Consider the following 8,422-nt stretch of genomic DNA (forward strand, 5'->3'; position numbering starts at 1 on the left):
AAGCTATGCGGGGTGTCCGTAGGTTATTGTATGGAAGAGCAACCCCTTAAGTACCTACACAAATAGAATAACCTTAAAATTGTGATAATCGGAAACAACACTAAACATTTGCTTTCAGCAGATTGGATTCTACAATTAGGTTTACTTTACTAGTATTATGGTAACAACGATATGATATGTATGAGTGGCCTCACTGTGTTCTTGTTGATGTCAGTTTATAATGCACTGTCCACAGAGCGTCGGACATCGAGTCCCTCGAGATAATATCGGAGCGCGACGAGGCGGCGCCGGCGCACAGCATGCTGCTGGCGGGGGAGGGGGGCGCGCCGCGCGGGGGGGCGCGCGCCGCGCGCGCCACCGTCGGGGAGAGCCTGCAGCCGCCCGCGCCCGCGCCCGCGCCCAAGCCGCAACCACACGCTAATCTGGTATGAATACTGATCTGATACTACAACTGACATGTACCCACCCATCCCCATACTGAATACCTTAGAAAACAAAAACATTGACGTACGAGTATTTAGTACCAGGATGACAGGTGTCAGGATTGACTTTTTAGCAGCGGACTACTATAGGCATCTTGGAGGATGACAAAAATGTGAATTAGGTGTGCCTTTGGATGTAACACCCTCAGTTAGTAAATGCAAGCATGCAAAGGTTTACTGCCAATAGCCATCACTGATCATAAATTGTTGATGATGAATGATGATGATGATGTTACATAAATATGTTGGCAATTCTGTGGTAATTGAGCTGCTGAGGCCCTACACCACTGATGAGAATGAATGTGGTCACAAGCGTTTGTCACTTGTTAGTTCTTTACCCCAAAAGCATAAATTCCTTGTAGCGTTCCACCGAATCGCATATCACCTCTACCGTATTAATTATTAGAGTTGGTGACAATTTCACTTGGATCATGCATTAAAGTATCGCGTTGTGTCTCAATCGTGTTTTTTTTTGTTGTCATTAGTTTTAGTTGCATTTCACCTCGATCTGTAATTTATTTTAGTACAAACATCAATTATTAACGCAAACTAAAAGATTTCTTTGCTCACCCGCGAGTATATCGAGATTCTTAATTAATTCAATCAAATTCAAATCAATTAGAGTCCCAAGCAAATATCGATCGCGGCGAAATGCGTTTAGGGTAAAATTCTAAAACGAACTATGAGATACTAATTACGTATACTAATGAAAAATGCTTCAAGTGCAAGATTCTATTGAAATTTCGTTAGTTCAAGGTGACATGCGATTCGGTGAATCGCTACGTGGAATTATGCTTTTGAGGTAAAATAAACAAATGGCGTTTGTATGTTTATGTTTATACCAATAGCTTAAATTTTACATTTCCATACAGCTAAACTACACAAAGGATATTGAAGATTATGTTGTCTTTTTGATCAGCAAGCAGTGCGAGTGGTAACGACGGCGGCGGGGCGGGGGCGGGGGGGCGCGCGCGTGGGCCAGGGCGGGGGGGGGCCCGGCGCGAGGCGCGGGGGCGCGGGGCGGGGGGCCCGGTGCGTAGCGAGCCCATCGACATCCAGGGGCGCGGCCCAGGAACACCACGCACTCAGGTGACCACTCTTGACTAGCTTGCGTGGCTAACTTCACCTCTACATGAAGGGTGCCACACAACCGCGATCAAATTAAAAATATTGTAATAAGTATAATTTTTGTTTAAAAAAAAAAATCTTGGCAACAAATGGTGCTGGTTAAGAAGTGACATGTAAAAGAACCCTTTGCGCCCTACTTTGTAGAAAAAGTTTAGATTTTGAGTGCTCGCTGGGCTCTTTCAGTCCAGTAATAAATCAATTCTATTCAGTAGAGCCCGCGTGCGTGCCGCGTGCATGTCATGTGCATGCATATCTGGAGATTTTTCCATGAGCGTCGCAATTACGATCTGTCGTATTACATATCTTTGTTATGATATACCTTTTTACTACATATATTAATGTGGGTTAGATAGAAAATTAATTAATTAAACCGCTTCTACATCAACAGATAGTTGACTATAGAACCCCAAAAACACAGTAAAAACATAAATACAAGAAGAGAGAAAAATTAGAGACATTGCGCTGTAGTGTGATGCCAAAAGGACTCGGCTCAGAAGTAGTTGCCCTGTAATCATATTCTGTATTGATTGTAATGTCAGGCAGCTTGGGCGCGTCGGGGTCGCTGCCGAAGGGCGGCGGGCGCGGGGGCGGCGGGGGCCCGGGGGCGGCGGCGGGGGCGGGGGCGGCGGCGGGGGGCCCGGGGGCGGCGGGGGGCCCGGCGAGCGCGCGCGGCGCCGCAACCACGCGTGCTTCGGCGGCGCGGTCGACGGCCTGCAGCAGGACTTCGACTTCGAGGGAACCTCGCGCTCTCGACAAGGAGGTGACACTAACACTAACACTAACACAGCGCTTAGATAGCCAGTTGCAATTCATTTCAATCTATGACAGGGAACACTCCCATCGTCGGCAGTGGCATAGCTAGGTCGACGAGGGCCCCGGTGCATAGAAAAAGAATTGGGCCCTCGCCCTTTCTTTCCACGTAGTTTGAATTATATTGCCTTTAATTATTTCAGGCAATATTGCCCTTACAATAAATACCTTAAAGACTAACATACATGTAATGCTCTTCGCTTTAACCACGTGGTCCTGCGACAGCTACGCCACTGATCGTCGGGATCCATAACTTTGTTGATTGACGAAACTTTTTTTTTTTTTATAGAAACATCTGTAAGGGCTTCCGCTAAGTCGCACGGCTTGGTTTGGCGGGGTGGCGTTGCGTGAAGCGAGTCCTGTTCTTATGAAATTTATTGAAACAGCACGCGGCGCCCGCATCAAGCTGTGTACTCGTGCAAGTTAGCGGAGGGTCTAATCGATCGGCCGACTGATATATTGGCTCAGTGTGCGTTAACAACCTAATGCGACTACGACAGTTTATGTTGTGTGTGTGTGTGTCAGGCGCTGTGGCAGCAGATGCGACCCGACGTGGTGCGCGTGGCGCCCGCGCGGGACGAACTGGCGCCGGCAAGCTGCGGCACGACCAGCACGTGCTGCGGCCGCGCGCGCCCGACACGCTGCCCGTGACCGTGCCCCCACAGGTAACGCGCGGGACAGCTGGCGCCGGCAAGCTGCGGCACGACCAGCACGTGCTGCGGCCGCGCGCGCCCGACACGCTGCCCGTGACCGTGCCTTACAGGTAACGCGCGGGACAGCTGGCGGCCGGCAAGCTGCGGCACGACCAGCACGTGCTGCGGCCGCGCGCGCCCGACACGCTGCCCGTGACCGTGCCCTACAGGTAACGCGCGGGACAGCTGGCGGCCGGCAAGCTGCGGCACGACCAGCACGTGCTGCGGCGCCGCGCGCCCGACACGCTGCCCGTGACCGTGCCCTTACAGGTAACGCGCGGGACAGCTGGCGGCCGGCAAGCTGCGGCACGACCAGCACGTGCTGCGCCCGCGCGCCCGACACGCTGCCCGTGACCGTGCCCTTACAGGTAACGCGCGGGACAGCTGGCGGCCGGCAAGCTGCGGCACGACCAGCACGTGCTGCGGCCGCGCGCGCCCGACACGCTGCCCGTGACCGTGCCCGCCCAGGTAACGGCGCGGGACAGCTGGCGGCCGGCAAGCTGCGGCACGACCAGCACGTGCTGCGGCCGCGCGCGCCCGACACGCTGCCCGTGACCGTGCCCTTACAGGTAACGGCGCGGACAGCTGGCGGCCGGCAAGCTGCGGCACGACCAGCACGTGCTGCGGCCGCGCGCGCCCGACACGCTGCCCGTGACCGTGCCCGCCCAGGTAACGCGCGGGACAGCTGGCGGCCGGCAAGCTGCGGCACGACCAGCACGTGCTGCGGCCGCGCGCGCCCGACACGCTGCCCGTGACCGTGCCCTTACAGGTAACCGCGGGACAGCTGGCGGCCGGCAAGCTGCGGCACGACCAGCACGTGCTGCGGCCGCGCGCGCGCCCGACACGCTGCCCGTGACCGTGCCCGCCCAGGTAACGCGCGGGACAGCTGGCGGCCGCAAGCTGCGCGGCACGACCAGCACGTGCTGCGGCGCGCGCGCCCGACACGCTGCCCGTGACCGTGCCCTTACAGGTAACGCGCCACAGACAGCTACGCGGCCGCAAGCTGGCGGACCGGCAACAAGTGCTGCGGCCGCGCGCGCCCGACACCACTGCCCGTGACCGTGCCCGCCCAGGTAACGCGCCGGGGACCAGCTGGCGGCCGAACCAGCACGTGCTGCGGCCGCGCGCGCGACACGCTGCCCGTGACCGTCCGCCCAGGTAACGCGCGGGACAGCTGGCGGCCGGCAAGCTGCGGCACGACCAGCACGTGCTGCGGCGCCGCGCGCCCGACACGCTGCCCGTGACGTCCGTGCCGCGCCAGCTGGCGGCCGGCAAGCTGCGGCACGACCAGCACGTGCTGCGGCGCGCGCGCCCGACACGCTGCCCGTGACCGTGCCCGCCCAGGTAACGCGCCGGCGGCCAAGCTGCGGCACGACCAGCACGTGCTGGGGCCGCGCGCGCCCGACACGGCTGCCCGTGCCGTGCCGACACGCGCGGCCGGCCAAAACGAAGCACGTGCTGCGGCCGCGCGCGCCCCGACACGCTGCCCGTGACCGTGCCCGCCCCCACCAGACACAACGCGGGACAGCTGGCGGCACGCAAGGACACGTGCTGCGGCCGCGCGCGCCCGACACGCTGCCCGTGACCGTGCCCGCCCAGGTAACGCGCGGGACAGCTGGCGGCCGGCAAGCTGCGGCACGACCAGCACGTGCTGCGGCCGCGCGCGCCCGACACGCTGCCCGTGACCGTGCCCTTACAGGTAACGCGCGGGACAGCTGGCGGCCGGCAAGCTGCGGCACGACCAGCACGTGCTGCGGCCGCGCCCGCCCGACACGCTGCCCGTGACCGTGCCCTTACAGGTAACGCGCGGGACAGCTGGCGGCCGGCAAGCTGCGGCACGACCAGCACGTGCTGCGGCCGCGCGCGCCCGACACGCTGCCCGTGACCGTGCCCTTACAGGTAACGCGCGGGACAGCTGGCGGCCGGCAAGCTGCGGCACGACCAGCACGTGCTGCGGCCGCGCGCGCCCGACACGCTGCCCGTGACCGTGCCCGCCCAGGTAACGCGCGGGACAGCTGGCGGCCGGCAAGCTGCGGCACGACCAGCACGTGCTGCGGCCGCGCGCGCCCGACACGCTGCCCGTGACCGTGCCCGCCCAGGTAACGCGCGGGACAGCTGGCGGCCGGCAAGCTGCGGGCACGACCAGCACGTGCTGCGGCCGCGCGCCCCGACACGCTGCCCGTGACCGTGCCCTTACAGGTAACGCGCGGGACAGCTGGCGGCCGGCAAGCTGCGGCACGACCAGCACGTGCTGCGGCCGCGCGCGCCCGACACGCTGCCCGTGACCGTGCCCGCCCAGGTAACGCGCGGGACAGCTGGCGGCCGGCAAGCTGCGGCACGACCAGCACGTGCTGCGGCCGCGCGCGCCCGACACGCTGCCCGTGACCGTGCCCGCCCAGGTAACGCGCGGGACAGCTGGCGGCCGGCAAGCTGCGGCACGACCAGCACGTGCTGGCGGCCGCGCGCGCCCGACACGCTGCCCGTGACCGTGCCTTACAGGTAACGCGCGGGACAGCTGGCGGCCGGCAAGCTGCGGCACGACCAGCACGTGCTGCGGCCGCGCGCGCCCGACACGCTGCCCGTGACCGTGCCCGCCCAGGTAACGCGCGGGACAGCTGGCGGCCGGCAAGCTGCGGCACGACCAGCACGTGCTGCGGCCGCGCGCGCCCGACACGCTGCCCGTGACCGTGCCCGCACAGGTAACGCGCGGGACAGCTGGCGGCCGGCAAGCTGCGGCACAGGGATTGTTTATTTATTATTCATCACACTTGCTCGTAAACAATGTCGTAACATGCAGGCTACCTTAGTTGCAACCCCCCAAAAAAACCTCGAACTTAATGTGCTTGTCATGAAACCGTGGGTAAATGAGTTAGTTACTGCATGGCGTGCTGCTGCTCCGTGCGTGCGCTGCAGAGCGCGGCCAAGAGCGTAGTCAGCGGTATTGGCAATATTTGAAAAAATATTAATTTTCCTTTTACAAATATACAATTTTACTCGCAAATGTGATGAAAAACATTTATATCGCACGGGCGGTACTAGAGTTACGAACATCGACTCATTAAAGTCCTCAGTGTTCGACTTCGGGCTTCTAATAGAGTCTCGTTCGTAATTCCTTATTTGCACAATGATCGTGAGTGTATAGCGTAATGTTTCCGTCGTCAGTGGCGCGGCTCGACGTGGTACGTGACGGACGAGGGCGTGGCGGTGCCGTCGGTGAGCGCGGCGGGCGGCGCCGGCTGTGGCGCGCGCTGGCGGCCGACCGCACCAGCTGGCGCCCGCGCTGCTGCTGCTGGCGAGGGCCGCCGCCGACGTCGCGCTCAGGCTCGTGGGCGGGCCCCGCAGGTACCCCCTAACCTGGACATAATAAAAGGGAGACAGATCTCGTATTCAACCGGAAGACCTGGGGAGCTTTAAAATTCGGTGGTAACCATGTGGGTGCAAAATAGCGTTCATGGTGACATTTTAATGGAGACATTTTAGCGTAGTTTGAGGTATATCAATTTGGGGAGAGTCACTGAGTACAAACCAAGAATACTGTTAACTATTATTTATTCCCAAAAGGACGAGTACACAGTCCTATGGGCGAGAGACTACTGGCGAGCCCGTCGGTATAGCTGACCTATAAAGATATCGCTATATGGGTAGCTATACAACTGTGTCGCTACAACGTATTCGTTTACCATTGGGGTTTGGGTGTCGATGATGGCGGTGAAGAGTTTGGTTTATGGTGTGTGGTGTGTGGTGTGTCGCAGACTGGACCCGCGCAACGCGCACCAGCGGCCGCTCGTGGTGGCGGGCGTGGGGCGCGGCGCGGCCGGCGCGGCGGGCGCGTGCGCGGCGCGGCTGCTGGCGGCGCACGGCGCGCGCACGCTGGTGGTGCCGCCGCCGCCCGCCGCCCGGACGCGCTGCTGGCCGCCCAGCTGGCCGCCTACGAGGCGGCGGGCGGCCGCCTGCGCCCCCCGCCGCCCCGCCGCCCCCCCCCCCCCCGCCGCCGACGTGCTGCTGCTGCGCTGGACGACCCGAGACCGGCGACCTGCCGCCGCACTACGAGTGAGTACCGGACGACTCGATAATATTCACTGCCCCATTCAACAGGTCTAAACCGATCGAATACATTTCACGGCCATCCTTAGTCCTTAAATGACTAAGATGTGATGATGCTGAGATTACAACAGTAAATTTTGCTGTTATAATCAATGTCACAATTCAATTTAGATCGTTTATTTGCACCTTTAACCAGTGGCGGACTAAGTCCGTCAGAGGCCCGGGGCGCCAAAGCTGATTGAGGTGTAAGGAGGCGATCGAGGAGACGAGTCAAACTCACGAGTGATGCGTAAAATACTGTCTATTAACATAAATGAATTCTTATTATATAGGTTACACATTGGGAGTGTGTGCGTGTGGCGCAGCTCACACTACACCTCTCCCCTGGGAAAAGAAAAAAAAAATTGTTAGAATTTTTTTTTACAAAGTAGTAAGTTTCAAAATAAAGCAAACACTTAAGTAACAAGTTTTTTAAAAAATATATAATTATATTAAGTAGTAAATTTGTGCTTGAATCATGAAATTCAAGAAACAAAGAAATAGACTTATCCTTTTTTTTGACAATAGCTTATATAGGGCGCTAGCACGCTTATGACTAAAACGAAATGTAAAAATAACTTTTGCTTAGGTACTTCTAAATTTGCACTCTTTGTTGACGAGACTTTGATTATTGTTAGTACTAATTATAACGCAGTCACTATAAAATCAATGAAACTTAACGTTATTAGTAGGTACTTTATTTTAATAGAAATTATCTAAATGATAAAATTTATTCTTAATTAACCTTAACTGTCCAGAAAAAAATTACTGACTACGTACTGTTCGAATGTTCGGTACTGTGCTCTCTGATTACTTCTCTTTATCATAAATATATAACATAACAACTTAAAAAAACTTTTGTCTCGTAAATTCTTCGTTCTGTTTCTACCATTTTTTTTTAAATGTCTTTTTCCTTATATACTTTCTTACATAATCATTCTGTACTTTTCATATCTTTAATTATAACTCATTTCATACATCTTATACTTCTTATATTTATCAGTGTGCTACTTTGGCATCACTTGTCATTCAAGGTCAAGGTCCACAACACATTTATACATTTCGTGTCCGGCCGGACTTTTCTTTCATATTATTTATTTGTTCAGGATATAAGGATATTTTTTTTATACTTTCGTGCGCGCACATTCATAAATATTCATTTATAATAACATTTACTCAGGTAGTTCATTTAACACTTCCTTTCTTTTTCAATCATACCATGTGTCC

Source organism: Choristoneura fumiferana, chromosome 14 (genome assembly GCF_025370935.1).
Source record: "Choristoneura fumiferana chromosome 14, NRCan_CFum_1, whole genome shotgun sequence".
In the NCBI taxonomy this organism is placed as follows: domain Eukaryota; kingdom Metazoa; phylum Arthropoda; class Insecta; order Lepidoptera; family Tortricidae; genus Choristoneura; species Choristoneura fumiferana.